At 44.5% G+C, this 13,122-nt stretch overlaps 1 protein-coding gene across 1 annotated transcript in view; it reads right to left on the minus strand.

The window, feature by feature from the left end:
* LOC144180575 (defensin-like) overlaps nucleotides 1-13,122 on the minus strand; it is a 127,433-nt gene that overhangs the window by 13,880 nt on the left and 100,431 nt on the right. The window lies entirely within an intron of this gene.

Below are 13,122 nucleotides of genomic sequence, written 5' to 3' on the forward strand. Positions count from 1 at the left end.
ACTAAACCTGCACCGCGAACGAAGGACCCCGTCTGGAGCATTCTCAAGGCTCACGACTCAGACTGAGTAAGCTTTGTATGGGGGGGTGGGTAGACCCTCCTAAAGAGAAGATAGTGAGTGACGACCTCGTGAAATATTGGAAGCGGATCCCTGAACCTCACAGCCCAAAGGTGAAATGCCCAATGAGAGCGAGCGTCGCACCCGCGGTGTGGAGTGATGTGAACGACGACGCTGATTGGCTCTAATTAAGGCGTAATATCAAGCGTCGCTCGTGTGCGTGCGCCTGCGCCACTGCGAACGGCGAGCTAAAGCTGCGCCCGAAAAGGGATATATTCGGGAAGGGGTCTATCTATAACTCCCTAAAACCTCTATAGGGGCACAGTCAAAACTTTATCCTTGGCCAATCCTACGATTGGTTGCCTGCCAAACAAGTCAGGGGCATCATCATCCCCCCCACCCACACCACCACTACCACCATCATCATCATCATAATCATCATCGTCATCATCATCATCGTCGTCGTCATGAAAGCCCGTGGATAAAGTTGGGTTTCCCGCAAGGCGCTTGGCAGGCGTACGCACCCACTGACGGGGCAAGTTAGCCTATTTGTGTTAGTCACACGTCGCTAGAGTAACAATAAGAAGACGTGTACTTACTCACACGAATCGATGACGCCAAAGACCACCTTTGACACGTAAAGAACGCCGCTTCGATGGATTTAAAACGCGGTAACTGGTAAATCGAAGGGGACAAGAGAGGCCGAGGGAAGACCGCATTTATAACGCCGTGCAGAGCGCACGAGTTCATGGTAATACGATTTGGGCTCTGCACCACCGCACTAGCAATGTTTGAAAAAGTCATGGACAATGCTCTAGCAGGCCTGCAGGGCCCCATCTCTCTCGTCTATAGCGACGACGTTGGAAGCTTGCAACGAATAGCCATCCTCTGGGCACCTCGGCACAGCCCATACACAGTGGAAGATCAAGATAAAATATCCCGGCCCGCGCCTTACATCCGACTTCACTCACTACATGTGAAGCGGCGGTGATTGCGAGCGGCGGAGATGACCTTCGACGAGACTCCCCGGATTTCTGAAGCCCAGCCCCGTACCATCAAACTTTCCAACAGATGGGAATGGACATTTTAGGCCAGCTTCCTCAGTCACAAACCGACAAGCAGGTGCATTGTTGTAGCCACTGAGTACGTGAAACGCTACTGAAGCACACCTGCACTTCCCAAGAGGACAACACAAGAAGTCACCTTTTTTTTTCGTGAACCACGTTTTGGTGGGACAACGAGCCGCAGACGGCCAAGCCATGGAGATCGAAGGGCTGGAGTGTTTATGCAAGGCGTCTTGTGTTACAGTAGCACTATTAACACAAGGACGACGACGCAAAACCTCCAACCAGACTAACTGAACCCCGGAACAAGACGATGCCGGATATCTGTTATATATGTAAGTAGACGTTGAACGTAAGGCGTGGAACAAAACTATTCCTTATTTAACGTCCGCGCACAACACAGCTACCCAAAAAAACTACGAGGAGGACTCTATTCGAACTTGTCTACGGATGAATGTCGGCGACGATGGTGAAGGCCTTGCCGCCGCACCTAGCACACGATGACCACAGCGCCAACGTCTAAGGATACCTACAGTGGTAGAAAACGCCCAGAAGTTTGCTCGCGTGCGTACACACTAAACTTTTTTACACCCTTTTAGCCAAAAAGGGTGTAGCATAAGTAGAAAAAGGGCGTTGGGAAGCCTTTACACCCTTTTTCTTAAGTCTCAACACCCTTTTCCTAGCTCTACGCCCTTTTTGTTTGAAAAAAAGGGTGTTGATCAACTTCAACACCCTTGGCTTTTCTTAGGGTGTTGAAAGGGTGTGGAAAAGGTGTTTAGCTGTTCATTGAATAAGGCCATGTTCGGATGCATAATAGCACTGTAAAGAAGAAGACATCCCCTCATATACTGCTCTACTCACAAGAAATTTCCAAACGCAAAAAAAAATAATTGTTCTTATGCAATGATCGCTCGTTTCCTTATTCGGTGCACCACATGCCCCAAGTTTAGCGTTGGCACGTGAAGCACCAATTTGAAACTTCAAAATTAAGAATACTGTAGTCGTGTGGCGAAAAGGATGTTTACCAACTGCAACACGCTTGGCTTTCTGTAGGTTGTTGAGACGGTGTGAAATAGGTGTTCAGTTGCAAAAAAAGAACCGTGGAGCTGGAGGTCGACCTAGTTTCTTCTGGTGTTGCTAAGTTTTGTTATGTTTGCTAAACTTTACAATGTTCTTGCTAAGCCAGTATGACCGCTGAGGGATGAGGCCAAGTTTAACCGGATTTTACAAGGCTGTTCCAGTGTGCCCCCCCTTCCCCCCCTTTCCCCATTGCCAGGAGATCCAAAAGGGAAACAAGGTAGGTCGGCCCCCAGCGTTGCTGTTTCTCCAGCCTTGCACCACTATTGCAAGCTGCGCAAATTTTTTTACCTTTTAGAATCCAAAAAAGGCTAGTACTTTTGAAATGGTACAGTAAGAGGTGCGGATACGCATACGCCCCTTGTGCTTACACTCGAACAAGCTCGAAAGCCGACTTCACTGTTATAATACCCTATCTGCGGTGGTGCACCCTTTACAGGTGCCCCAGTTCTTTTTCTTTGTATTTTTTTGCTAATGCCAACGAAACTATGTCCTGAAGCTTAAAGAGCTTCACTGGTAATAAATTATGCAAATTCATATTGCTGTAAACATCCTGAGGTACAACGCCCCCCCCCCCCCCGCCCCCCGCTTGTAGAGAATGTTCAGTCCACCCGTGTAAACAGGTACAAAATGCCTCCAAAATTGGAGGTCTTTCCACCTTTTTTCTTCGTTGGCGGACTTTCCTTACATCCTTTTTTTCTTTATGACCTTTTTTTTAGTTTCGAACACCCTAATTTGTAGCTTTACACCCTTCTGGGAAAAAGGGTGTTGAAATTATGAACACCCTTTTTGAAGGGTGTTGAGGTGGCAGGGAAAATTTGTATGGTATTTAATAAAATTATATAAGTTACGGATCAGAAAAACTACCGCGTAATTAAAAATTTTTTCAAAACCGCGTGCAGATTTGTATATTCTCGTAGTAAAATCCATACTTCCAAAATTAGCGCTAAAATATCAGTTTTTTGCGACAAGCCCACCGACTCCATCTGGGGGCTTCCCTCTGCTGGGTATAAAAGCAAGAGTAGCACATGTATTGCTAAGTAAGTATGCACTCCCTGTACCGCTTGCATCCCGTGTTCCAACTGTAACTTGTACGTATTGGCTGTTCGTGTTGAATGCTGCGCGCTCCGCCGTTTGACATTGCCTGTGCGCATGCCATCACCTCAAAAAAAAGGTGTGAGACTCAACACCCTTTTTTTAGGGTGTTGAGCATCCTCAAAACTCTTTTTAAAGGTGTTGAGCTCAACACCCTTTTTTCATCCGTACACCCTTTTTTTGTCAAAACACCTTTTAAGGGTGTTAGCCATGGGACAAGATTTTTACACCATTTTCGGCCAAAAAGGGTGTAAAAAAGTTTAGTGTGATACAATGAACCCGAAGCCGGGGAATGCCTGTTCCTGCTAACTTCGACGCTGGTTTTCCGATCACAAAAACAGAGATCTGGTGGGCGTTTTGCCTTAATCCCACAATACAACTCCAGCGAGAAGCTTCTGCGTCAATATTTCGGACCGTACAAAAATCAATGTCGTGTTGGCCAGTTCGTCTACGGGGACAATGGGGCATCGCGACGACCCTTAAAGGCAGAAGTCGCAAACATCGTTCGCCTGAGGCCTTATTACGGCAGACTATTGGACTTTGAGTTTTTTCGACATCGATTGTATTTTAGCATGAGGTCGATGGACTCTGACAGGGCAGGAGGTAATGCAGCGGACCACAATTTTTAAACTGTTTGCTTATTTATTATCAGCGCGCGGCCAGGCTCAGGTATCTTACCGGTGTGTCAGGCGAAGTGCGAATTTTGCTCTTCCGCAGGCTCCACGGGCAATCTTATTTGAAAGGGAAAGGTTGTAGCTTTGTGGCTACCATACGACATTGTTCCTATCTTATGGTCAGTGTTCTCGATCTAATTCGATGTTTCTCCTAACAAGATCCCTAAAATAAATTCGTGGAGAGATACCGCAGCCGCCATCGATTCACGTACCATCGCCTGTGCGCGTCACTGTTGACTACCGCTTTCACGTGTGTTTGCTTAAAAGGGGTCATTAAAGGGAAGGTGAAGCGGTTTTAGAATTAAAAGAAAAGTTGACTAGCAGCAAGTACACATTGAATAGTTCATGTATACGAAATATTTTCGCAATACATGCAATAGAAGCGGCGCAATGAGCAGACAAAAGTGGCCCGATGCCCCGCCCCCATCTCGCCGCGCGATGCCGGAAGACCGAAGAGCGCGGGCGAAAACCGGCTGAAAAACGTCATACCTGGACTTCCGGCCGGATCGGCTGCCTCGGCCATGCTCTTTTAGCCGTGTTTCCTTGTGAATGATACTTGTTGTTGTGGTTGATAGCACTCATTTGTACAATTTTCGTGTTCAAAAAGTATGCACGAACGCCAAACGAGGCATACGTTATCATGCCGTATTCCTAAGCAGAATAATACCACGCCGGGATGCTTGATAACATACGGAAGCGACAGCCGAGGTGGCTGTGCTTGATGACAGAGAATATACTACACTACGTTAAATGCTTTGTAAACCGCTCCAATGCGTTTTTTTTTTTAATGCGACGGACGTGAATGTTCACGTTAGATTCTAGATTTAGGAAGGATGGGGAATACTGCTGTACTTTGGCCGGGGATGTTTCGTTCCATTCCAGAAACCAAGTCACATTTGTTCAGGAAATACTTGTTTCGTTAAAAGCGTCGGTTTTCTTTCCCTATGGGCTCAGGACAGTGTTAAAAAAAAACAATTTTTTGGAAAAACTAAAACAAGTGGCCAGTCCTGATAGAAGGTTCTCTCCCGGCTAAGAGGTAAACAGTATTCCTACAAAGTAAAAGAACCAAGACAACCAGATTACTTATTTTGCAAGTATACATGTCACGATAAGGTGATGTTTGTCTGGAATTTAAAAGAAAAACACCACTCCGAACCACCACCGTGCCATAATTTGTGTTGACTGCGGGGGCCTAATTTTTTGCCCAAGATTCCGTGTGGCTGCATATTATAACCTGGCAAGCACTTGTTGTCACTGAACCTCAAGTGTGCTCCAGTGATAGTCGGTGATATATATAATGATGATACTAAAAAAATTAGGAGCGAAGAGTAAATATACGGCCTCTGTCCGACTAGCGCGGTAAATGCTTAAATCTAGAAATGCTGAAACAGGCTAGCGATTCATTATCACAAACGTTTGGTGATTGTTACCTAAAGTAACGTAACTACAACGTAACTGCCTTGTCCGACTGGTCTGTTAATTATAACGAGGTAGCCGTAATATTGTGGCAGAATGCGCAACGCACAAGCGAAAATCAAGCCCTACTACAGCCAAAAATGCTGAGCAGGCACTAGTATGCTGCACTGTTTTCAGAATGAATGCATGTGAAGCAGTAAGACGCCACTAATCGAAGTGCAGCTAGCAATCGCGGAGGCGCCATAGTGCCGCTGCCGAAATGGCGCGCGCGTGTGGGTCTGTGTACGGGTATGAGTAACGGGGCTGGGGTGGGCGACAACGAACAAAGGAAATGCGGAAGCAGAGTCTTCTTGTTGGTTTATGCGTGTACCGGCAAGATGTGTCTCGCACTTGCGTTTACAGCGCATGAACGCTATTTTTTCGCGCAGTGCACGTACGTGCTTTTCGCTGGTAGATTGTTTATAAAACGCCCATTAATCTTCGGCATAATAGTTTTCGTGTATAATAAGGAACAGTTAAGGCAGTACCTAATATTAACATAAGGTATAAAATCCCCCTATGCTGGTTGCCTAATTCAAAAATATTTTGATGGAACCCACTAGTCGACGTCACAGTCACTGCTTTGGGGTTCTCTGTCGTGTAAAGCAAATTTAAGCTCCAGGATAATTGAACCAACGGCACGGGAAATTATAAAACAAACTTCCAGTCATGTGCGAAAATTAAACTGCAAGCTAAATTGCCGCAAAGGCAACCGTGCGATCGTTTGCAATGCTTCCGACAACCCGCGCGGCCGAAGGGTGTCCTCCTTTGACGTCATGACGGGCGCAACCAATCAGGGGCGTCAAAAGACGAAAAGCGCGCGTCTTTCAAACGGGGCCGCGCTTTTTGCAAAATAAATGCCACTTGGACTCATGTACGATAAATTTGAATGTGATATTCGGAATCAGCGCGCAAGAAACTATATAACTGTTAATCTAACTCAATTTTTTTGGAAAGCGCTTCAGCTTCTTTTTAAGAAAAAATACAGCTTTGTTCCAGTTTGCACAACTAGCCTTTGGTAACACTTTCAGCTTCATTTTTTAGGCTTTTTAAACGCACACAAATGCTTTTAAAGGCTTTTTAAACGCACAAAAAAAACGCAAAAAATCTTGAAGAACTTTCAAATTTTGCGCTGCAGGGACGTATTACGAGCAGGTGCGACGTTATATTTGCCAGCAATAAAGCATAATTATTGGTGTTTTAACTGCACGTTCGTATTCAAATTACACGACCAGAGGAAACTCGAGGCCCCACTACAGTTACGCAGTCATATTTCTTGGCTCCGGCTTGGCGTCGGCGTCCGCGAATCGCACAAACCACATTCGGTGACCTCTTATAAAAGTTCCCGGAAAGTGGCTGGAGAGTCGCCACTGCTTCACATGTTTTGGTTTATTTCTGCATTATTTGTTTGAACTTTGTGGTGAAGTTGGTAAATGTTACCAAACTTGCATTTTTTATTCATGACCCCTTTAAGTTAATCGCGAAGCACAAGTTCACTCCGATAAACTTTATTCGTTAGGAACCCTGTGTCGTTCTTGGGAACGTGTGGCAATACAAACCTCGCAACACTTCTTTTCGACATTTTTATATCTCACATGTTTTCATATGTTTTCATCTTTCGAATGCTTTCAACAAATGATTCCAAATACTTTCATCCCACATGCTTTCATAACAGACTTAGTACATAGAATAAGGGATCACAAAGTACCTCTGCCAAAAATTACTGCTCTGTGCTCATCAGATAATTTCAACACTTGCTCAATAGAATTTTCTCTCTTTCCCGGTAATGGCGTTTCTTCGAGCGCTCGACTTACGTCATTACAGGGGTGTAGCGGCAATTGCCCGGCTTTCGTTCAGTTGCAGCAATAAACGCATCCGATATCCGCTTTAAAAAACTGCCAGAAAAGCAAAGCAGAAACAAACAGCGCAGTGGCTGCGACGAGAAAATCACGCAGTGCCGCTCCGGGTTGGCGAAACACGTAGCTTTCAAAATGCGGCCAGACGCGAAGGAAGAGTGAAAGCGCTTTTCGGGAATGTTAGAGAGTCCCTTTAAGCAAGCTAGCGCTACAAAACTGCTAGCTCATAAAGAATATCGGATATTCTGGTTTAAGATATTATGCCACATGTCTAATAAGTATGAGCATTAATTTAAACATCTGCCAGATGATAACGTAATCTCCATTGTATACATTGCTTAAAGGAACCCTGCAACGCCACCAATAAGCGAATTCCCTATTCCCTTCGTGCCTTCAAGCAGTGCCGTCGTTACTGGCAGCACAGGGCGCTACTATGTGATTGGCTTGTCGCAGCAGATACGGCTTTCAGTTTCTCATTTGCCTTTGTTGCGATTTTCTTGAAAGTTGCTATCGATTGCCTTCATTGCTCAATCACTGGGAAGCAAGCAAATACCCGCGACAGATCATCAAGAAAGTACGTCGAGCGTGGAACAAATGCCAAAATTGGGAAAGTGAAAAAAATCTTGATTAGCACGCTTCAGCACTATGTTATTCCAGCGTAGAGCAGTAATTTTCTGCTGAGGCATTCTTTGACCCCATATTTTAACCCCTAAACTCACTATTGACTACTTTCTGATATGAAAGCATTTTGAAAACGTGAGGGGTGTTCCAGGGCATAATTAACGTTTCGTTGCCTCAGAGAAGGGCACACTGTTACAACATTGTGACCACATTTCACGCAATGGTTGTAGCCCGTTAAAGGGGCTATGGCAACAGAATGCAACTTTGGTTGATTCGAAAGATTGCCTCGATAGAATAAAATTAACATCATTGTAACACCAACTTCCCTTAAATAAGCTCTAGAAAAGGAAAACAGAGATTAGGAATGCGACACCCTATTCGTCGCGAGGTCGACATGTAGGTGGCGACAGCCTCACGCTGCTAGTTTGCTCCGCTGAGCGGCCCAGGAGAATGCACACTGTGGGCGCGCTTTGTGCCCTTTTCGTGCCGTATTTGAGCACGAAAGGCGCAGAGAAGACTAGTATGCTGTAGTTCGGTTCCTAAACATTCAATGTATTGCATGGAAGCGGTAATAAAGTTCATTACTACACACACAAACAAAAAAGCAGCGGCCCATCGGGAATCTGAGAACGGCCGAAATAATGACAACAAAGCTGTACCCCATGGCTCGTAGCAAGCTCGATCTTTCAAGACTATGGCTTTGAGCCTTCAATAAAAGCAGAAATAGAAACAAATGAGGAAGCTTCAATCTCTGGAATTCAGTTTACAACAGGTTCAATCGCTTTCATTGGTAGCATGACTCATTGTTGTATTTGTGGGAGCGCAGAAATGGTAACACTACTTAACGTCCCCTACATTTTTTCTTGGAGCTTACGATATTTTTTGTGCGTTCGAAAGGCAACATAAAAGTACTGAATTTTAACCAGTGCAGAGATATAAATGCAACTGTTATAACGGGTCTTTTGCGCGCAGCCCTAGTTAAATGAAATTTTAGCGATGTCAGTCACTTATTCAATGCTTTCGTCGCAAGTGAACTTGCGAATTAAATTGCTAACGCGCGCAGTACAACCAACATGTCATGTTTAGCTAGACTTGCAAAATGAGCAGCAGGTTTACAGTGTGTAAACCAAGCTTCTGGGACCTACACTGAGCATAGATTTTGTTACGACTGCACTGTTGACCGATTGCATCCATTTTAAAATCTAACAGGTGCCTAGAACAAGAAGATCTGTTTGCATTCTTGCATGATATCGCTTATGAACCATAAAGATGGCAAATGAAGTTGCCCTGTTGCAGATGTAATAAAACGATCCTTTTTATTTCTAGTTGCGAAACACCGCAATGGGTTTCCGGTAACTAATTTGTGTTGTAAACTGAGCCTGGATAGCTTTTGTCTTGGAATTTAATTCTTGAGGATTGGTTTAAAGAGGCACGGGTAAACGTTTGCTGTGCATTTCGTTCATTTTTTTTTTTTTTTTTTTGGGGGGGGGGGTTCTTCTAAGCGTTCAAATCGCAGCGAGAACAGAGCGTATGTAACGTGAAATGCGTAACGTTACCTATCAGTATTACTTGCAATTGCAAGTACGCTAGGCGTCGTGTTCCGTAGCGGTTAAAAGGGAGTTCTTCAACAAGTAGATGCGAGTATTTTCAACACTGATTAAACCCCTTTTGGCCCGAGATTGTCCACGAATTGTTGCTCGCCTTTTCAAAATGGGATTTAAAGCGATTACCGCGTAAAAAAAATCCAGCGAGTCGTGGCACACGCCCTGCACACATGTGCCACACGTGTGGAAGGCGTGTGCCACGACACGCCGGGCCACAACGTGCATTATCTATTATATACGCGATTTTTCCTCGTTCTTTCAACTTAGGTCCACCTTAAGAGGTTCAGATGTGACCACATTAGCCATTTGGTTATGCTGAGTGAACACATTTCTGGACAAGGAGATTCATGTGGGGATTTTGAAAATGGGATATATTAAAATGACGGACAAAATGCCACAGGATAGACGCACAATCACAATTGCTAAATTTTACTGAGAAATCCCCCTGAAATACTGCATCCACAGAAACGTATTTTAAATAGCAAGTAAAATTAACAACACAGTATAAGCAACGAGTGTCCGAAAATGGTATTTATTGTCGAAAAGGTATGGGAAGGAGACGATCACACAGACGCCCGGTAATGTAAGGGCGATATTACGAATCATGTGCAGTGTAATTGTTTTTGCCCCCGGTAATGTAAGGGCGATAGCGCACGAATCGTGTGCAGTGTAATTGTTTTTGTCCCCGGTAATGTAAGGCCGATAGCGCACGAATCGTGTGCAGTGTAATTGTTTTTGTTTGTTTGTTCTTTCTAAAAGGACACAGCGCAATTTTACAAGGGTGTGGCAAATGCACGGGTATGCCCAGGACTTGTCGCTTCTTACCCGTTTCGTTTATTAAACTTTTATTCTTTAAATAACCACCACGCCACCTTCAAAAAGCACGCTTTGACGTTCCTGAAACAGCAGACAGCCGCACTCATCAATAAGAAAAGTGCAATGTGTCGAAGATATGTTTATAACACGCTTCACACTCAAGCGGTGACAACAGCGACGATGTCTCGTGGAACAAACTAGCGGATTATACCTCAACGGCCGCTAATTATTGCGTTTCTAGAAAAAAAATCCGCAAGCAGCGGTAACTATGCCACTGCTCAGTGCAAAACGAGTACAAATATTGGTTGTTTTGTTGTGTGCAGCGCGCGTCTTGCGCCGCGGATAACGTGAACGAGCAGACAACCCGAGAGCGCTATCCAGACACCAGGATTGGTTCGTCCCGCCGCTGCCAGGGGCCGACTGTGTTCGATCTCGGGGCGAAGAGCTACTTTTCCGCACTGAACTGATGACGTATTATAGGCAGCTTGTTGCAGCTGGCAGAAGCCGGCAAAATCTTACGGAAATTAAACAGGGATTATATGCTTGTAGGAGCAGCTTCTGTGTTTAAAGTTAATGCACGTTGTTTGTGCACATTAGTGGACATTGTACTGGCGTCATTGTTGCGATTTAGCGCATGTCTGTGGACAGTTTTAGATTTCCAAAACACAAGTCATTGCAATGAGTGAATCTTTATGTAGTGCCACGTGAGAAAATATCTATTTTAATGGCAAGAAAAGCACCCAGGCTAAATAAAGCGGCGGGTCTTGGCGCGGCAAAGCGCGAATGACAAATGCTTCCCGGGACGTTATTTTTATGCGCTGCATTGCATAGAATTCGTGTGACGAAATAAAAACCCATTAAAGATTTCTAGAGTTTTACACAGAGATAGGTGTTAGTCAAAGTAGCATCAATTGCTCGCTCAGCGTAACAAACATGCATATGTTTAATAGACGTTGAAAAAAGTAGTTTGGACCATGGAAAATAATGGTCTTTTTTTGCACTGACAAAGCGTGCCACTGTGAGACAGCCACGGGTGTTCGATAATCAGAAAGCGAGCTATAAGTACAACATTGTTGCCGCTAATTGCTTGGTTTCACTGCTCGGTTTTTCACTTTTCTACATCCATAGGCGCAATGGCATTTTCTAAGATTCAAAAAGTGTTTGTTCGTGTTAAATCGCTAGATCATTGCGTTAATAAGAAACACCATTCAAAAAGAAGGGAAGAAAAAAGAAACGCAAATTTATGCCTGTCTAATGAAATTCATATTCTACGGTGCCTTGTACTGGGCTCTAGACAGCGCCACTACCCAGCGATGCGCTTACGTATTCCTGCCTTGACCAATCACAGAAAAAACTGAGCTGCGCAATAACCGCCCCTACGAAGGCATTTCATGTTTATGCTATTGGATGCAGCTGAGATACCAGCCAATCCCCATTCACGGTCCTCCAGAAAGGAATGGAAATCAGCATGGTTGGAGTTCCGTCGCTGCACGGCGGCGGCACGGCGGCGGCACTTATCCCCGCTGATAACACCGGTGACTATCGAGGTAACGTGCTAGTTTGCTCTTTTTAGATATTTGGAAGAGTCTATGTTACAATACCTATACCTATCAAAAGAAGTGCCCTTTACACTAACTGACTGAGACACCAGCACCCAGTCAAAACTGCTACCCCTTGAGATTTGACACTTTGGGAGCACATTCTTATCATGGCGTAGAGACTCGATGAGGCGGGAGTTTTGGAAATTGCACTCTTAGCAGACAGACTGGTAAATTGTTTTCGGAAATTTGTGATTATCTGTCTCACCCGTGAATGTATCGAAGTGCTTTTTGCTGATATAGGTAGCCCGTGAGAATCCCTCAAAAGTTGTTTTGTGGTTTTGCCCTAGCCAACCCTAATGGTGTGGATTTTCATTTCAGAGCAACTTGGGTGTATTTAGAAATTTGCAATATCTGCCTTACTGATTGACATATCTTACAGCTTCTTGCTTATAAAGGTTACTCATACAAATGAGCAAAACCAATCTGAAGGATTTTGCCCTGGGACATAGGTAAAAGGGCGAAAATAATTTTTTAAATGACATGTCTGACAAGCCGAAAAGGCCTCACAGCTGTTGCCACCGCCTAGCCAAACTGCTAGTTCAAACAGATTCGGATTTGATGAGCAGATTCTGATTATGGTGAACCAGCTCACTATTGCTCAATTTCTTAAATTCGCAGCCTGGAGAGAGTGAAAAGCGCTGAAGTAATATTTCACAATTTTTTTCTTTGCAGTCCAGTTCATATATTGAACTAGTTCTTGTCAATATATGTAGCTGATACAGGTACCTGAACACTGTTTTAGGTTTTTTCAAAACACCTTCATAGTATTGGAAAATCGGGATTTTGGGAAAATTACATGTTTCAATGAACTGCTCAACGACTATACAGCCCCTTAGTGTAGCCGATTCGTTTTTGTTTGGAGGTACGGCCCATACAGTGCCGAAAAACTAATTTGAGGAATTTGTCCAAAGACGCGAATAAAAAGGTAAGCGGGATTTTCAATTTACACCCCTTTGGAAGTGGAATTCTGTTCAAACTTCGCACGTTCGCATAGCGCTCGCCATCCGCTGGGACCGTGTGAAACCACACGCCAGCCGTTGGATCCTATGTGATTTACTATAAAACTGTGACTGATAGATATCATTCACGCATACTGAAGAAATAACTCAGGAAGTGTTATATCCCTTTGTGTCATTGCTATAGTGTCCCATCCGGGCATCGCCGCGTCCGCCACTAGTAGCATAATAGATGGGGAAAGCACA

Source organism: Haemaphysalis longicornis, unplaced genomic scaffold (genome assembly GCF_048455015.1).
Source record: "Haemaphysalis longicornis isolate Haplotype H1 unplaced genomic scaffold, Haemaphysalis longicornis Haplotype H1 scaffold_4, whole genome shotgun sequence".
Lineage (NCBI taxonomy): Eukaryota > Metazoa > Arthropoda > Arachnida > Ixodida > Ixodidae > Haemaphysalis > Haemaphysalis longicornis.